Source organism: Dendrobates tinctorius, unplaced genomic scaffold, assembly GCF_039654945.1.
Source record: "Dendrobates tinctorius isolate UK_male_01 unplaced genomic scaffold, ASM3965494v1 ptg000138l, whole genome shotgun sequence".
Lineage (NCBI taxonomy): Eukaryota > Metazoa > Chordata > Amphibia > Anura > Dendrobatidae > Dendrobates > Dendrobates tinctorius.
Window position 1 is genome coordinate 20,214,206 of NW_027361806.1, and position 18,098 is coordinate 20,232,303.

Consider the following 18,098-nt stretch of genomic DNA (forward strand, 5'->3'; position numbering starts at 1 on the left):
AACGGCTGGCGAGCTGTTAAGCAAGCTACAGCACCTGTCCAGACAAGTACAGGGATTCCCTAGCGAGGAGACTTATTTGATTGTTTTCAATGTTGGGACAGCAATTTTTGGGGAGCACTATACTCTGGAGAATGATAGATGGGGCCCACCATACACTGGAACATTCCAAAGGTGGACATCAGACACTGGAGCAGCATTTACAGGGCCCATTATACACTAGAGCATTAGAAATGGGGCCCATTATGTTTGGAGCATTATTTGGGTCCATAAGACAGTGGAGCTTCATCCATGGGGACCAACATATACTGTAGCATTATGTGGAGCTCATCATATACTGTTTCAAACATTATATGGGACCAATGATTCTGTATGGAGAAATAGATGGGCCTCGTCATGAGATGTAAAAAGTGAGGTATTTTTCATTGTACTATACCGCTATTTCTCTGCCGTATCGGAGCATGATGAGTTGTGGTATGTGTTAAAGGGGCGCTCTTTCGCCCAGGGCACATGAAAACCTGGAGCCAGCCCTCCCCCCCCACAGTCTGTAGCCAAATAACCCCCATTTTTCAGTGCGTAACTTGTATTATGAAGTTAATTAAGGTTGACAAGCTTAAGTAAGAAGAATTGATGCTTTTGGCTTTCAAATGGGCACTGTAGGTGTGTTTCCTGTCCTCCTCTCACTGCCGACTTTTATTCCCCATTGACTTACATTGGGTTTCGTGTTTCGGGACGACCCCGACTTTTCCCTATAATCGGACGATCTTGCTCGACCCGACTTTTGGAAAAGTCGGGTTTCACGAAACGAAACGCGACCCTAAAAAACCAAAAGTCGCTCAACTCTACTAGTAACGTCTTTTAGGCATTGATCAGGGGCCTTTCTTAGGTCCCTGGCCGAATTATTCAAACATAATAAGGCTACTTTCAGACTTGCGTTATGAGGCGCAGCTCAGGGCCGCCGCCAAGCTCCTCCCCGGCCGTGCCTCCTCCGGTCAGCTCCTCCTATGGGCGCATGATGCTGCATGCGACCAGCGTACCCTATATTTAGTGTTGGGTACGCTGGCTGTGCGCTGGTATGATTTTGCCAGTGCGTGCACCCGTTTTGCACTGCGCCGACGTGCGCCAAACGCACCTTGTTGCATTTTTGTGCACTCGGCGCAGAGCAAAAAGGGCGCACGCTCCGCCAAAATCATACCAGTGCACGGCCAGCGTACCCAACACTAAATATAGGGTATGCTGGTCGCATGCAGTGTCATGCGCCCATAGGAGAAACTGACCGGAGGAGGCGCGGCCGGGGGCGGAGCTTAGCGGCGGCCCTGCGCTGCACCTCATAACGCAAGTCTGAAAGTAGCCTAAGCTGTCATCTGTGTGTACATGAGGAATAACATTATTTCTGGCCATTATATGAATTCTAGCTTTCATTTTTCACCAGGCTTGTCTAAATTTTCAAATACCAAAAGCCTGACTGAGAAGCTAGTGTGAATAGGTGCATACTAGGAGCAGCTACCTCCATATACAATATACAAAAAAAGTTGCACTTTATCGTGCTAAAGTGTGTCAATGTGAAATATATGAAATGTGAATAGCAATACGGCTTCTGAATATTAGGAAAATAAACCTACCCATAAATGCAGGCTCTGCTGAGAGAGATGTCCGCAGTCACCCAGGAATTCAGCCATCAGCCTAAGAGAGGTATTCACATTAATACGTAGGGACCCATCAGTTTTTGAGACCACCTTGACGTTGGTTGATGGGCAGACATGAATTGGCCAAATTATGTGCAAAGCATCTCATTTTTTCCAAATATTCAGAAGCCGTATTGCTGTTGATATTTCATATATTTCACATTAACATGCTTTAGTACGATAGAGTGCAACTTGTTTTTTGCATGTGGTCTACATTTTCAGCTGAGAATGTGGTAAGAGATGAACAGCTATTATGTCTCTCAGACATGAGGGATTCTTTCTCACCTGTCTCTATGTAGTACATGTTTAGAAGCAGAAACAACATTGAGGAAATTATACAGAAGTGCTAAGCAGTGCATCTGTGAATTCAGCACTATAATGAGATAAAACACTTACTGGAAATAATCAGCAGCAAGGAAAATATAATTCAGTAGTATTGAGCAGTGTAGCTTTGAGTTCAGCACTGGAACAAGGTATAACACTTATAAATCATCAGCAGCATGGAGGAAATAATACAGTAGTATTGAGCAGTGTAATTGTGAATGCAGCACTCGAATGAGATATAACGCTTACTAGAAAGTGGCATCAACATGGAGGACATAGTACAGTAGTATGGAGTAGTGTAGCTGTGAATTTAGCACTGGGATGAGCTGAAACATTTACTAGAAATCATCTTCAACATGGAGGTCATAATACAGTATCAGCGACAAGGAGAATATAATACAGAAGTATTGAGCAGTATAGCTGTGAGTGCAGCACTGGAATGAGATAAAACACTTACTAGATAGTAGCATCAATAAGGAGGACATTATACACTAGTATTAAATAGTGTAGCTGTGAATTCAACACTGAAATGAGATATAACACTTATTATAAATCAGCAGCATGAAGGACATAACAAAGTAGTATTGAGCAGTGTAATTGTGAATCTAGCACTCCTGTGTCTAGCGTAAGTTTCTTAAGCTTGCTTCTACTTTTGATTTAATCAACGTTTGTTGAAATGATAGATAGGGGGATGGTAGTGCAGGTTATTGAGAATGTAGCAGCCAGGCTGATATTTCTGTCCAATCTATGCAAAAAAAAAAGTCCTGATTGCCATTGTTGGCAAGGGGTTAAAAACTAATAAACAATAATACTCACCTGCCCTGGGCGTGCCCCTGCTGCAGCTGCCCAGCCATCCCTCCACTCATTCCAGGTCTTCAGTCTTCCAGTTTTCGAGTCTTCTATCTTGGATCGAAGCTTTCACGACGTGTACAGGTGAGAATTGACGCTTGTCATTTTACATACAAACCGGACAAAAAGAATTCTCTTCCTTTATTTTGAGGCCATCAGAAAGTAGATCGGTGGCGGGACAAATTTTATTGCCGCCTGAAATTTTTCTTGTTTCAGTTTGTCTGTAAAAATTGTTGACTGTTCATGACTTTTGAAGCCTTGCAACATATAAAGGAAACATTTTGTCTGACTTACTTGCCGATGGCCTCCAAAGAAATAAAATGATTTTTGTTAAACGGCATGATGTATGTATCAGCATGTGTTTTCTACGTTCTGTTGTATTTTATTATCCAATTAAATACTCCTATCTCGCGGTATCACATGTATCAGCCACATTGTGTTCTCGGCTGTGATATTCCTTTAGTCTGTATCTTTTTTTGACATAATAAAACATATCTCTATTATCTTCCTTCCATGAATGGCCTTGTTTATTTCCTCCTTGTTCTTTAGAGGTCTATGTCTGATGATGAAATCTACCCCCGGTTCATCCAGATGATACAGTTCATCTTTTGTTTTGAATTCCAAGCATGACACATTCTCAAGAACAAAGGAGCAGATACAGATCAAATCCTGTGCGTGCGCAACATCTCGCTAATCTGGCGTCTCACCATCAGAAGTCTGCTGGGTTACTCTGCATGTCATCGGACGCCGTGCGCGGTTTTATCCGGCAAGGCAGAGAATTGTTCCGCTGTTTTTATCGTACCGTTCCACTGGAAATTTCATCCTAATAAAATACTTTGACTGTTTTTTGCTTTTATCAAAAAAAAAGTAAGACAAAAAAAAAAGAATGGGAAACTGAGAGTCACATTCAACGAGGGGAAAACGAATACAAAACGGTATTGATTTCTGAAGAGCAGACGCCGGACCGTACAGAGAAATTACAAAACTTCTTTTGTGCTGCGATAAAAAAAAAAAAAATGGCACAATTATGTCATTTAGCATTTTGTGGCTTTTCGCTTTGTTAAAGGGGAAAAAATGAAAAGGAAAACTTTGAGAATCCAGATGGGATGAGTCATTCTGAAGGAATGGATTGGAACATTGTAGAAGCACCAGATAGAATTTTAGGATTGCAGAAAGTTGGAATTTTTTTTTACAGTAAATGGGTTGTCCAAATTCAGAAAATTATTATTGACCCATAAGTGAACGTTGGGAGTCCAGGGATCCCACTGATCTGGACAGGAGGGGCTCTGACCTGCCCTGTTAGAAAGGAGCGGTGGCCACATGTGCACTACAGCGCCATTCATTGTTTTTGGGTTGGCCGGGGGTATTACACTTCGGTGATATCTCCGGTGTTTGTCCACAAATCGTCATTGGCGTAAAATTGACTTCCATCTTGTGAGCACTCCTTATGGTGCCATTAGATTGGACTAAAATCTAAGACCGAACATATGGGGTATGGACGCTATGAACGGGATCCCAAGGTTGTGTACCGAATCAAATCTCAAAAAACTGCTAGTAAAATCTGGAAGTTGGTCGAAGTGTTGCTTTTTCCACGTTAGATTGACAGACTCAGTCCTGTCCTCCGGCAGTCACATTCACACCGTCCTGCAATAGAAATAATATGGTATGATCATCAGAGTGATTTCTAACATTTACATCCACAATGACTATTAACACTGCTGGTGACTTCTATTATTCACAGCCACAGTGCCCCACAGATGCAAGCAGAGTCCCTAATAACCTTCTAAAAGTCATATCTGCTGTGCCCCAAAGCAGATGCAACCTAAGTGCCTACTAAACCTCTAAGAATCGCATCCATAGTGCCTCAAAACAGATGCAATAAGAATGCCTAACAGCGGTACCTTCTAAACGTTAGTTACAGCCACAGGGCCCGTTAAAAAAAAAAAACAGTGTTTGTGCTCCCATAAAAATGCCCTTTGACAGTGGCAGAAGAGGAAACCAAAGTGAACCCATAGCAGTGCCCTGTAAAGTCATACCACAATGCTCCATTATTGTGCTGCTCCTGGAACAGTCACAGCCCCAATAACAGAACCAACATTTTTATCCATTTGCATCAGAGTCATAAAAAATGTCTTATAGCAGTCCCAGCACATTGCCCGATGCCGGAGACGGTGATGGTGCTGCCCACACCATGCCCTCTAAAATTCACAGACACAGTGACTCATATAAGATCAGCTTCAGTGTCATACGATCATGCCTTAAGACGTTGTCTCGGTGCCTTTATAACAGGACCCACAAAAATGTCACAGCCACAGTATCGCATAACAGAAGCTCTGCAATCCAGAAAAGGAAACTGCTAATTTCGAGAAACTTCTGGGAATTGGAGTGATGAAGTCACAAGAGCATCTTCAGCGGGGGAGGAACTTAACTAAGCGGGGGAGGAGTTGGTGACATAATAAGGTTGTGCAGGGAAGAGGAGCAGTGCCTGGGTGGGAATCAGTGCTATTGAGGTCAACGGAGAGCGAACGCCTATTTCCCATCTTACCTACCTGATATCTTGCTTGTCTTCATATTGATGCTAAGAAAAAGGAAAGAAAGAAAAATGTATCTGGTTTTATTTGGGTGGTTTTATATATTGTCATGGATGAGGTAGAACAATGCTGAATATATGTAGAAGGAAAGTGATGGTCCCGAGTGGGTGGGACATAATGACTATTAGACATGTATGTATTTATTTATGCATGTATGTATGTATATATTTATGTATGCATATGTAATATACCGCAGGTGCTGAGGATGTCGTACGGAACTGAGACAGACCAAGATTTAAAGGTTTATTTACAGGGACTATACTTTCCACGCAGGGAGAAGCAGTGGGGGTTAAAAGTGACAGAGTAAACGGTAAAACAGTAGACAGGCTAGGGAAAGCTATTAAACAGTTATGCAGAGTTGAAACGGTTAAACTGGAATTCTTGTAACTTATCAGTACAGGGAAAGCTTGATTGCAGGGTCTCTTTCTCCCATGTTGGCACCAACAACAGCGGCGCTTGCAGTCTCTGTAGTCTGTTCTCTGGATGAAGCTGGAACCTCGGGAGTTAAAGGAAAAAGTAGGGAGAAGCTGCGGACCTGAGTCTCCCCTGCTCTGAGTTTCTGTAAAACACACCGTCTGTCTTTCCGCAGGGATGAAGCTGCGCACAATGGGAAGTCTCTCTGCCACACTCAGGGGATCCGACCTGTCACCGTGTGCATCGGGGCTGCGTGCTCGGGTCATTGCCTCTGCAATGTCAGGGGGGAAGTCTCCTCTGGTCACGGAGGCTACCGAGTCCACGTATTCACATACAGCGCTTTCTATACCCAGGGACGCAGCTATAATGAGGCGATTTGAGCCAGCTGCTCAAGCAGCAGGCAGCAGGGGGCGGCATTATGCGCTCCTCTACCCGCAGCACCTACAATTTAGCCTCTGCACGCTGGTACTGCAGTTGTGCAAGAGGCTTGTAATTGATGAGGTCACAGTAGGGAAGGAGTCAGGGCCCCCTGATCATGTGACCCCTGACTCCTCCCCTCCTGTGACCTCATCACAGGTCCTATGCGCATCAGCCCTTGGTTTATGCAGGACTCTGCTGTCTGTGCTGGTTGTCATCGTGCTGGATGAGCGAAGTTTATGTGTGGGGTCAGGGGGGGTTTACAGGGTGTACGGAGCAGAGCCGCGCATGTGCGAGGTGTACGGAGCGGAGCCGTGTGTGTACAAGGTGTACGGAGCAGAGCCACGAGTGTGTGAGGTGTACGGAACGGAGCTGTGTTTGTACAAGGTGTAAGGAGCAGACCCATGTGTGTGTACGAGGTGTACGGAGCAGAGCTGTGTGTGCGAGGTGTACGGAGCGGAGCTGCGTGTGTACGAGGTGTAAGGAGCAGAGCCGTGTGTGTACGAGGTGTATGGAGCGGAGCCGTGTGTGTGTACGAGGTGCACGAAGCGGAGCCGCATGTGTACGAGGTGCACGGAGCGGAGCTGCACGTGAAGGAGGTGTACAGAGCAGAGCCGCACGTGTCCGAGTTGTACGGAGCAGAGATGTGTACGGAGTGTAGCTGTGTGTGTACACGGAGCGGAGCCATGTGTGTACGTAGCGGAGCGGCGCATGTGCGAGGTGTACGGAGCAGACCCGTGTATGTGTATGGAGCAGAGTCGCGAGTGTGCGAGGTGTACGGCGGGGAGCCGCGTGTGTACGAGGTGTAAGGAGCAGAGTCGCGTATGTGCGAGGTGTACGGAGCGGAGCCGTGTGTTTGTACGAGGTGTACGGAGCAGAGGCGCGAATGTGTGAGGTGTACGGAGCGGAGCTGTGTGTGTGCGAGGTGTATGGAGCAGAGCCGCGTGTACGAGGTGCACGGACCGGAGCTGCATGTGTACGAGGTGTACGGAGCAGAGCTGCACGTGTATGAGGTGTACGGAGCAGAGATGTGTTCGGAGCGGAGCCGTGTGTGTACACGGAGCAGAGCCATGTGTGTATGGAGCGGAGCCGCGCGTGTGCAAGGTGTACGGAGTGGAGCCGCACGTGTGCAAGGTGTACGGAGCGGAGCCGCACGTGTGCGAGGTATACAGAGCGGAGCAGCGTGTGTGTGTGGTGTATAGAGCGGAGCCGCATGTGTACGAGGTGTACGGAGCAGAGCCACACGTGTACGAGGTGTACGGAGCAGAGCCACACGAGTACAAGGTGGGCGGAGCAGATTCGTACGTGTGTGAGGTGTACGGGGCCGTGTTGGTATGGAGCGGAGCTACATGTGTATGGAGTGGAGCCGCGTGTGTGCGAGATGTACGAAGCGGAACCGCGTGTGTACAAGGTGTATGGAGCAAAGCCGCATGTGTGCAAGGTTTACGGAGTGGAGCCAGAGGTGTACAAGGTTTACAGAGCGTGGCCACGTGTGTATAAAGTGTACGGAGCAGAGCCGCATGTGTACGAAGTTTACGGAGTGGAGCAATATATGTACTGAGTGGAGCCATGTGTGTGTGAGGTGTACAGAGCGGGGTCGTGTGTGTACGAGGCATAAAAAGCGGAACAGTGTGTGTATGATGTGTGCGGAGCCATACATGTACAAGGTGTATGGTGGGGAGCATTCATACCTCCCAGTATGACAGTCCCGATTTTGAGAGAGATTCTGCCCCACTGCCCCGGCTGGGAGCTTAGGAGCTTACTTTTCCCGTGGACACAGGAGTACACGGCGGAGCCCCGAGGAGCACTGCAAAATTCGCACGTGATGTTCCACCGGAAGTGACGTGATAGAAGCTGACCGGAAATGAGGTAATTTCGGGAGGAGATTGTGACGGAACCATGGAGGCACTTCAGGGAATGCTTCAGATCCATCACCGTGTCCTCCTCCAACAGCGCGGACAGCAGGATCGCCTTGGACTCGGGGATGCCAGCCATGTGAGCGGATCATGATATTTCCTGCATCGGGAGGCTCAGGTGGGCACTACAGTGGGAGCCGGGCTGGTATAGTATCTTTATAGAATCTTTTTTTCTCTCTCTGTTTCTTTATCTCTCTAATCTTTCTTTTTTTTCTTTCTCTCTCTCTCTGTTCTTTCTTTCTCTCTCTGTTTCTTTCTGTCCTTACTTTCTTTCACTGTTCTTTCTTTCCCCTCTTTCTTTCTCTCTCTTCTTTCTTTCTCTCTCTGTTCTTTCTTTCTCACTCTGTTTTCTTTTTTCTCTCTGTTCTTTCTTTCTTTTCCTCAGTACCAGTCTGTGTGCCCACAGTACCAGTAGAATAAGAGGGGTAGGAAACTAGGTGGCACTGGTCATACTGAGCCTCTCATACTTTTTATTGGTGTATAATCATATGCCCTGAGCAACCCCATAAAGTGGGCCAGCCCCAAACAACAAGGTACAAACAAATCACTATTACTATCAGTCCAAGTGGACAATTATATACGTAAAGTTAATGATGTCCCTGTGCCAATCAGTGCAGAGGATCAGAATACACTGAGGAGACCAGAGCAGCGGGGTATGGGGAGAAGAATTATATGGTGCCCATTACACTGTATGAAATAATATTTGGTGCCCATTATACTGGATGAAGTAATATATGGGGCCCATAATACTGTATGGAGCATTATGTGTTGATAGGGGATGACTTTCTGTTGGTTGTGGATCTGACCGCTGGGACCCCCATGATCCTGGGAAACGTAGCTTTGAAGAGCACCATGTAAATGGAGCTGTGGTCAGTCATACTCACTGTGGTGCCTTTCACATGTGGCTCTTCAAATAACTCCTTAAAGAGAGTGATGAGGGGATGACAAAGTATGGCAAAAATTCACTGATCGGGGTGAGGAGTGTTATAGTTTGTGGGCTGGTGGGATTTGTGTGGCAGGGCTGCATTTTTGTCCCAGTCCGGCCCTGTGGCAGGTCTACCATTGCCATTAATGACCCTTGTTCTGGATACTTCTGTGTTGTTCTTGTATGTGTGTGTGATGGCGCTGACATCCTTGTGTTTGGACACCTTTTTTATATTTATCTAAATCAAAATGTCCACTACTGTACTCAGTTTTACAGGATGGATATGAAAATTTACTTTGTATGCGGGGGGGATGTGGGGGTTGGGGCGTCATTTTGCTGTTCTCGTCAGGCAGCAGAGAGGCTAGGTTCACCCCTGTCTATATCTTGTCCTTCAGTCCCAGAGTTCTCTCTGTCTTGGAGCGCAGTGCTGCAGCCTGCTTTCTACCTGACGCGCGCTGCTCTGTCCCTGGCGCGCTCTGCTTTCGTGCCCTCAGCATGCACAGCTTCCAGTCCACCGCCACTTCTCTTCCCTCACTGCCCCGTACAGCCACATGGTGCAGTCAGTCCAGGTCAGAAAGTCTTCCCCTGGCAACCCTGCTGCCCGGCTATGTGGTTCCAGGCACGGAGCAAGAGAGGTAGCCCCCTTTTGGCTCTTCTTCCCCTTACACATATACAGTATGTATATATGTATATATGTAAATGTGTCTTTAATCTGGGGTCTGGTTTAATCAGGGTCCATGGCGTCAATTGGACACTTGCTATATGGGAAAATGTGCTTCTGGTAAACCCACAAAAATGTATCCAGCGCTTTATTTAGTATGGAGCAGGGTTAATGGAGTTGTTAGTTAATTGTGGGAGAACATAATCTTTATGGCTGACACCGGTCAAGTGGAGGAGTGTGGTTTTCTGTGGTTTTATTTAAAGCCACAGTTTTGTGTTTTTTTTACTAAATTGGAGCATTAGCAATAAGAAGGGTGGGCGGACAAAGGGGGATCCAGAGATAAAAGAATTCTATAGATGGTGCTTCATGTGCTCCAAAGAAAACAACAGTATCACATATAATAATATATTAACCCCCTCCTACAAGCTTATGTCTGGCCTTAAGGGTGATTACGGTACATTTTTTTGTTAATGTCTCATTTTGTAATAAAATGAATATCAGAGAGGTAAAATGAAAAAAAAAAAACTGTGGAATTTTCATTGAAAACGTAATTCATTTTTGGCTATTCTGTGAGTAAAAGTCTTTATTTTGCTTATATGGAAAAACCTTATCAAGAAGCTTGACCGCCTTTGACGCCTAACTCTAGCATGGCTCTCCTCTCCTCAGTCCCTCGCATGGCTTTCCTCTCCTCAGTCCCTAACATGGCTCTACTCTCCTCATTCTCTAGCATGGCTCTCCTCTCCTCAGTCCCTAGCATGGCCCTCCTCTCCTCAGTCCCTAGCAAGGCTGTCCTCTCCTCAGTCAGTAGCATGGCTCTCCTCTCCTCATTCTCTAGCATGGCTCTCCTCTCCTCAGTCCCTCGCATGGCTCTCCTCTCCTCAGTCCCTAACATGGCTCTCCTCTCCTCAGTCACTAGCATGGCTCTCCTCTCCTCATTCTCTAGAATGGCTCTCCTCTCCTCAGTCTCTAGCATGGCTGTCCTCTCCTCATTCTCTAGCATGGCTTTCCTCTCCTCAGTCACTAGCTTTGTTCTCCTCTCCTCAGTCCCTAGCATGGCTCTCCTCTTCTCAGTCCCTAGCATGGCTCTCCTCTCCTCAGTCCCTAGCATGGCTCTCCTCTCCTCAGTCCCTAGCATGGCTCTCCTCTCCTCAGTCCCTAACATGGCTCTCCTCTCCTCAGTCCCTAGCATGGCTCTCCTCTCCTCAGTCACTAGCATGGCTCTCCTCTCCTCAGTCCCTAGCATGGCTCTCCTCTCCTCATTCTCTAGAATGGCTCTCCTCTCCTCAGTCCCTCGCATGGCTCTCCTCTCCTCAGTCCCTAACATGGCTCTCCTCTCCTCAGTCACTAGCATGGCTCTCCTCTCCTCATGCTCTAGAATGGCTCTCCTCTCCTCAGTCTCTAGCATGGCTGTCCTCTCCTCATTCTCTAGCATGGCTTTCCTCTCCTCAGTCACTAGCTTTGTTCTCCTCTCCTCAGTCCCTAGCATGGCTCTCCTCTCCTCAGTCCCTAGCATGGCTCTCCTCTCCTCAGTCCCTAGCATGGCTCTCCTCTCCTCAGTCCCTAGCATGGCTCTCCTCTCCTCAGTCCCTAACATGGCTCTCCTCTCCTCAGTCCCTAGCATGGCTCTCCTCTCCTCATTCTCTAGAATGGCTCTCCTCTCCTCAGTCTCTAGCATGGCTCTCCTCTCCTCATTCTCTAGAATGGCTCTCCTCTCCTCAGTCTCTAGCATGGCTCTCCTCTCCTCATTCTCTAGCATGGCTCTCCTCTCCTCAGTCACTAGCATGGCTCTCCTCTCCTCAGTCCCTAGCATGGCTCTCCTCTCCTCATTCTCTAGAATGGCTCTCCTCTCCTCAGTCTCTAGCATGGCTCTCCTCTCCTCATTCTCTAGCATGGCTCTCCTCTCCTCAGTCTCTAGCATGGCTCTCCTCTCCTCAGTCCCTAGCATGGCTCTCCTCTCCTCAGTTTCTAGCATGGCTCTCCTCTCCTCAGTCCCTAACATGGCTCTCCTCTCCTCAGTCTCTAGCATGGCTCTCCTCTCCTCAGTCTCTAGCATGGCTCTCCTCTCCTCATTCTCTAGCATGGCTCTCCTCTCCTCAGTCCCTAGGATGGCTCTCCTCTCCTCAGTCCCTAGCATGGCTCTCCTCTCCTCAGTCCCTAGCATGGCTCTCCTCTCCTCAGTCCCTAGGATGGCTCTCCTCATTCTCTAGCATGGCTCTCCTCTCCTCATTCTCTAGCATGGCTCTCCTCTCCTCAGTCCCTAGCATGGCTCTCCTCTCCTCAGTCCCTAGGATGGCTCTCCTCATTCTCTAGCATGGCTCTCCTCTCCTCATTCTCTAGCATGGCTCTCCTCTCCTCAGTCCCTAACATGGCTCTCCTCTCCTCAGTCTCTAGCATGGCTCTCCTCTCCTCAGTCTCTAGCATGGCTCTCCTCTCCTCATTCTCTAGCATGGCTCTCCTCTCCTCAGTCCCTAGGATGGCTCTCCTCTCCTCAGTCCCTAGCATGGCTCTCCTCTCCTCAGTCCCTAGCATGGCTCTCCTCTCCTCAGTCCCTAGGATGGCTCTCCTCATTCTCTAGCATGGCTCTCCTCTCCTCATTCTCTAGCATGGCTCTCCTCTCCTCAGTCCCTAGCATGGCTCTCCTCTCTCCGTCTCTAGCATGGCTCTCCTCTCCTCATTCTCTAGAATGGCTCTCCTCTCCTCAGTCTCTAGCATGGCTCTCCTCTCCTCAGTCCCTAACATGGCTTTCCCCAGGATGGCAAAGCTTGATACCCCCCATCCTCAAGTAAATAGCACTTTGCTTGCCTGTGCTGTTTGCAGTCAGGGAATGGATCAAGAATGATCTTTATTACTCTGTACCTATAATAAGAGATAGTAAGAACAATACAAAATCATGTTGTGAAATTTTCAACTTTTCCCCGTTCAGCTCTTACATCTATTGTAGTAAAAGTCTTCAAAACTGTCTAAAAGCTGTGAAATATTATTTATAAGGGGATTTAATCATAATAATAATGACCGCATTGTGAAATATTGGCCTTAATGGCTTCTAGCACAAAGACGCGGCTTTCACATGTATTGTGATGACTCCTGCCCTGCATTTATTTCTGGGAGCCAGTGTGAATTCGAGCACTTCCGCTGTTTTGTCTGAGCCTTGAAGACATTTTTCATTTCTTGGAGAATATTATGAAACTACGAATCCTATTTATGAGGGATTGAAAGTGTGTTTTATTTTCATTTGTTTTTCATCAATGACTACCGTCGCCAGTAATAGCTGACTTCATTTTGCCTTAAAAATTATCTCACTTAGAATAATCGTTTTCAATTACAGAATTATAAGTTATGAAGCCAAAATCGTGAGCAAGGGGGTAATGAGTAAAAGATGGTCCCCATTCCAAAATTTGATTAAGCCCCTTTTAGCTTCACCATGAACATTTACCAACTGTATATAAAAGTAAAAACGTACCTGTCATCTCAGGTGACTGTTAGATTAAGCTGTCCTGGGTGTATGCGTATCCTGCATTTTCACCAGTTTTCCCCTCTGCAGGCTTTATCTGTGCTTTTCATTTGTGGGTGAGCTGGTAGATCTAGACTAGATGTTATGATGTCTTCAATATTCAGCACAATCAGACTTGAAGGATTCCTACTCACCTGTCTCTATGTAGCACAGGTTCAAAAGCAGCAGCAACATGGAAGATATGACACATCAGTACTGAGCAGTGTAGCTGAGAATACAACATTGGGCTCAGATAAAATACTTAGTAGAAAGCAGCAGCAGGGAAAACATTAGGCATCAGTATTGAGCAGTGTAGCTGTGAATCCAAATTTGGGCTGATATAAAATACTTACTTGAAAACAGCACGATGGAGTACAATTTTAAACAGTTCTGAGCAACTGTAGCTGTGAATGCAACATTGGGCTGAAATAAAACACTTACTTGAAAGTAGCAGCATAGAGGGCATTATAGATCAGTACTGCAGCTTTCAGTATTTTGACAGATGTCCACCCATACATTCAGGATACAATCAGCAGGGTTGGTGGTAATGTGATTTTTTGCAAGAGAAAAGCTAATAAACTGTAAGAATATACTGGATATTTTGAGATAAATTTGATTTAACCAGAATACCCTTGTAATTATCAGACTCCAGACCCTGTTACCATTCTTATCAGTCTTCTTAGTCCTTTTCAATTTTAGGTTCGCCGACTCATAGAGGTTTGTAGGAGACGGTGCATTTTTTTATGAATCTGTACAAAAGACTGTCAAAAGTAAATTAGAATGTAAGACAGAATGTATGGTAAAAGAAAACGTATCAACGGCAATGGTAATGTAAAAGAAAATTACCACTCATACCATGGTTAAAAATATGGAACCACTACCAAGAGGATACGCACCACCATCACCACTAGCATCAGCCATGCGGGAAGTATTACTACATAGCACAGGGCCTCTTTAGCCTCCAGCAAGGAGATTAGTGGTGAGGAAGCAAAGTGTGTTATAGGGTAAACAACACATCACTCATCACAGTCACAGCAAGTTCATGTTACCTCTGACAGCGACACCACCAGTGCGAGCTAGAGTCTGACAGATCAGAAATTTTTGGAGAAAAATTAGTTGAACCTGGCAAATTCAAATTTTTATAGAATTAAATGTCTCTAAAAGGTAGGACTTTTAGTCAAGAGAAGGGTATGCCCCATTATCTAAAAGGACTAGATTTACAGGAAAAAGAAGTCCGTGTCTCAAGATTCAGGAAAAATAACAGCATTGAGGTTAAAAAAGTACATATTGATGGTAAGTGACAGGTTGTCTTTAAAAGCATCCACTTGGCTTCACAGCATTTTTGGAATTTGTACTTAGATGGGATTGATGGAGATCGGATCCCACTAAATCTGCCTAATACGGCACTAACGGTGATCGACTGCGGCAATTTGCTAGTAAAGTGTTATTATTAGTTGCATAAATATTTTGCTGGTGAATTACAGGCTTCATTCTTCTATAATTACATGCTATGTGTTGCTGATTATATTTTTTTTTTTGAAAAAGCAATATTCTTTGGAAGGATTTGTTAACATGAAAGACAAAACACAATTAAACTACAATGAAAACACAATGTAATTTAAAGCAATTTTAGTCTCCTGCAAGAATACTTAATATTTTACTTGGCTCCTACCACCCTAAGTCTAACATTTTTTGCTGATGCTCTCGGAAGTATGCTCTGGTGAGAGATTAAGGAACTAATGGAGAAAATAACCATAGAAACTAAACGGGGTCAGGTAGAAGACAGCAACTTTGACAACATAAGAAAGGAGCAGTGAAGAACTGAGGAGGAGACTTGTCATCCGTAGTCAATCCACTCTTGTGTCACTCACCTGTCCTGGCTCCAGCACCGTACTCTGCCTCTTCCTTCCTCTGGTCTCATGCGCACCTCGGATGTCATTATTTTAAGCTGACTGATATGGCGGCATGTTGATGTAGGGTACAGCAGGTTCTCAGGATGCAGTGACGAGACACGAGACTGAGCGTGGTTTTTGAAATCAACGTTTATGAATTGGAGCCACTGAGGCTATGCTGAACGAACAAAAGGGATAACACCAATCTGTCCACGCAGGGACTCAACAATAACAACACTTTTCTTATTGAGAATGCGACTAATCTGGTGTAATGGGCCACGTACAGCCAACTATGGTCCTTATTTCCTAAAGTCAACTTATCCTTCCAGGCGTCCTTCAGGGTCACAGGCATGGCTGCTTTGAGGTCGTTGATGCGGTTGTTTTGGCGCCCCGATATCCAGGAGAAGCTGGGGCTCGACAGGCCCTGAAGGATCTTTGCCGTTGGGGCGCACCAGGCCCTGGAGTAACCCTGACGCTGGGGGCACAACAGGCCCTGGAGTAACCCTGACGCTGGGGGCACAACAGGCCCAGAAGGATCTGTGCCGTGGGGGCGCAACAGGCCCAGAAGGATCTGTGCCGTGGGGGCGCAACAGGCCCTGAAGGATCTGTGCCGTGGGGGCGCAACAGGCCCTGCAGGATCTGTGCCGTGGGGGCGCAACCGGCCCTGGAGGATCTGTGCCGTTGGGGTGCAACAGGCCCTGGAGGATCTGTTCCGTGGGGGCGCAACAGGCCCTGAAGGAATCCTGGAGCTGGGGTAATCCTGGGTGTAGATGACCCCTGAAGACACAGCGGGGTAGGGCTTTCAGAACGTCTTAGCCGGCTCCCGCCTCAAAGCGCAGTTATGTCGCAGTCTTTAAAGTGACGGTTGGTTGGCCTCTACTAAGGGTCCCTCTGTAGACAGGACGTAGGCCTCTACTGCCGCCTATGGCGAGGTGGCGTCCACTGAGGCCGGTGATGGAAGGGCCGCAGCCGTGGGCGAAGACAGGGAGACAGTGTCCAGGCCGCTGCAGCGGGTTGGTGTATAGTAACGGCGGCGGCTAGGGGTAGCGGACCAGCCACAGCAGGGCGAGGAACAGCGGGCACAGCTGCGACTGACCGTGGGCAGAGAACGGCCCCCAGTAGGGGTAAAGCACCAGTCACTGCTCGGTGAATACCTCGCTTACCCCTCACAGACCCCTGAACGTCTCCCAACTCTCCAACGCCCGTTACACCGTCTCTCTCTATATCACACAGTTTCTTGTCTCCTGTTCGCCTCTCTGCCAACTGACTTCTGCTCCTTTTATCCTCGCCCCGCCACTTGCTGCCCTGTCACCTTCAGTCGTGTGTTTCTCTTTGTTGCCCCCCCGGTGTCGTTCCTTCAGGAACCCTGATGGCGGTCCCTTTGGTTCCGGCCCAGTCACTCTATGGGAGTCCTCCTCCCCACATTAACTAAACTGACAAAAGTATTCACACCCTGTGAACTTTTCCATATTTTTCATGTTACACCCACAAACTTGATATCAACACAAAGTAGCAAGTATTTGTGAAGTGCAAAGGAAATGATACAAGGTTTACATAACATTTTACAAATACAAATCTGAAAATTTTGGGGGTGCATTTGTATTCAGCCCCCTTAAGTCAGTACTTTGTAGGACCATTTTTTTCTGCAATTACTGCAGCAAATTTTTGGGGTCTCCCAGCTTTGCACATCTAGAGGTGATATTTTGCCTCTTCTTCTTTGCACTCTCGCTCAGTGAGATTGGATGGAGACGACTGTGATCAGCAATTTTCACGTCATAGATTCTCTGGGATTTCGGTCTGGACTGTGACTGGGCCGTTCACACACATGAATATTCTTTGATGTAAACCCTCCATTGTGGCTCTGGCAGGAGGTTTAGGGTCAATGTCCTGCTGGAAGATGAATCTACACCCCAGTTTCAATTCTTCTGCAGCTTCTAACAGGTTTTCCTACAGGATTGCCCTGTATTTAGCTCGATCCATATTCCCATCAACTCAGACCAGCTTCCCTGACCCTGCTGAAGAAAAGCCTCCACACAGCATGATGTTGCCACCACCATGTATGACAGAGGGGATGGTGTTTTTGGGGTGTTGTGCAGTGTTAGCTTTTCACAACATGTAGCATTTTGCACTTAACAAAACATTCAATTTTTTGGGTGAAATTCAAAGTGAATTTGCTTTGCCTTGAAGCGATTCGCTCTATAATAATAAAAATATAAAACTAATTGGAAAAAAAAATTATATTATCTACACACCACTATTAAAATGGCAGGTTTTAGTCTTGTAAAAAAAAAACACAACCAAGAAGAATAATTTCCGAACTTTTTCTGTTTTTCAGAACTGATCGTCCTCAGACAGCAGATATCAAAGTAAATTGGGATTGGGCATGTTGATTTTGACATGTCCAATCGTTTGTTCTCTTAAGCTGCTCCTAGAGGAGCTTATTCATTCAAACTCCCTCCGTCTGCAAAAAGAGACAAAATGTATTAAAGTGCCCCTTTTTCCCGATCGGTGTGAGTCCCAGAGGTCAGACCCCAACAATATATAAGTTATTACCTAGGATAACTTCACTTCACTGGACAAATACCATCTTGATATTGGAAACCAGCACCGATACTACAGATAGCAATAATACTAATGCTGATAATGATAGTGGGAGCGATCACTGGAAATCCCAACCATGCACCGCACATTGCTGATGACGGATCCTATGAGAAATCTAGATATCAGAGGTGAATTAATTGGGCTTGTTTGATCCTAACAAAGCAGCTGGTTGTAATTGTTTTCCCCGGTGACAGGCTGACAGAGGTTTCTCGCCTCCCGTCCATAGGGATTAATTAAAATGCACATATCACTAGACTGACTAATGAGGGTTTGGGGATGTTAATTGCTGGTTATAAGATCTTTTGGGCTTCAGACACAGTATCTAATGGATATGGG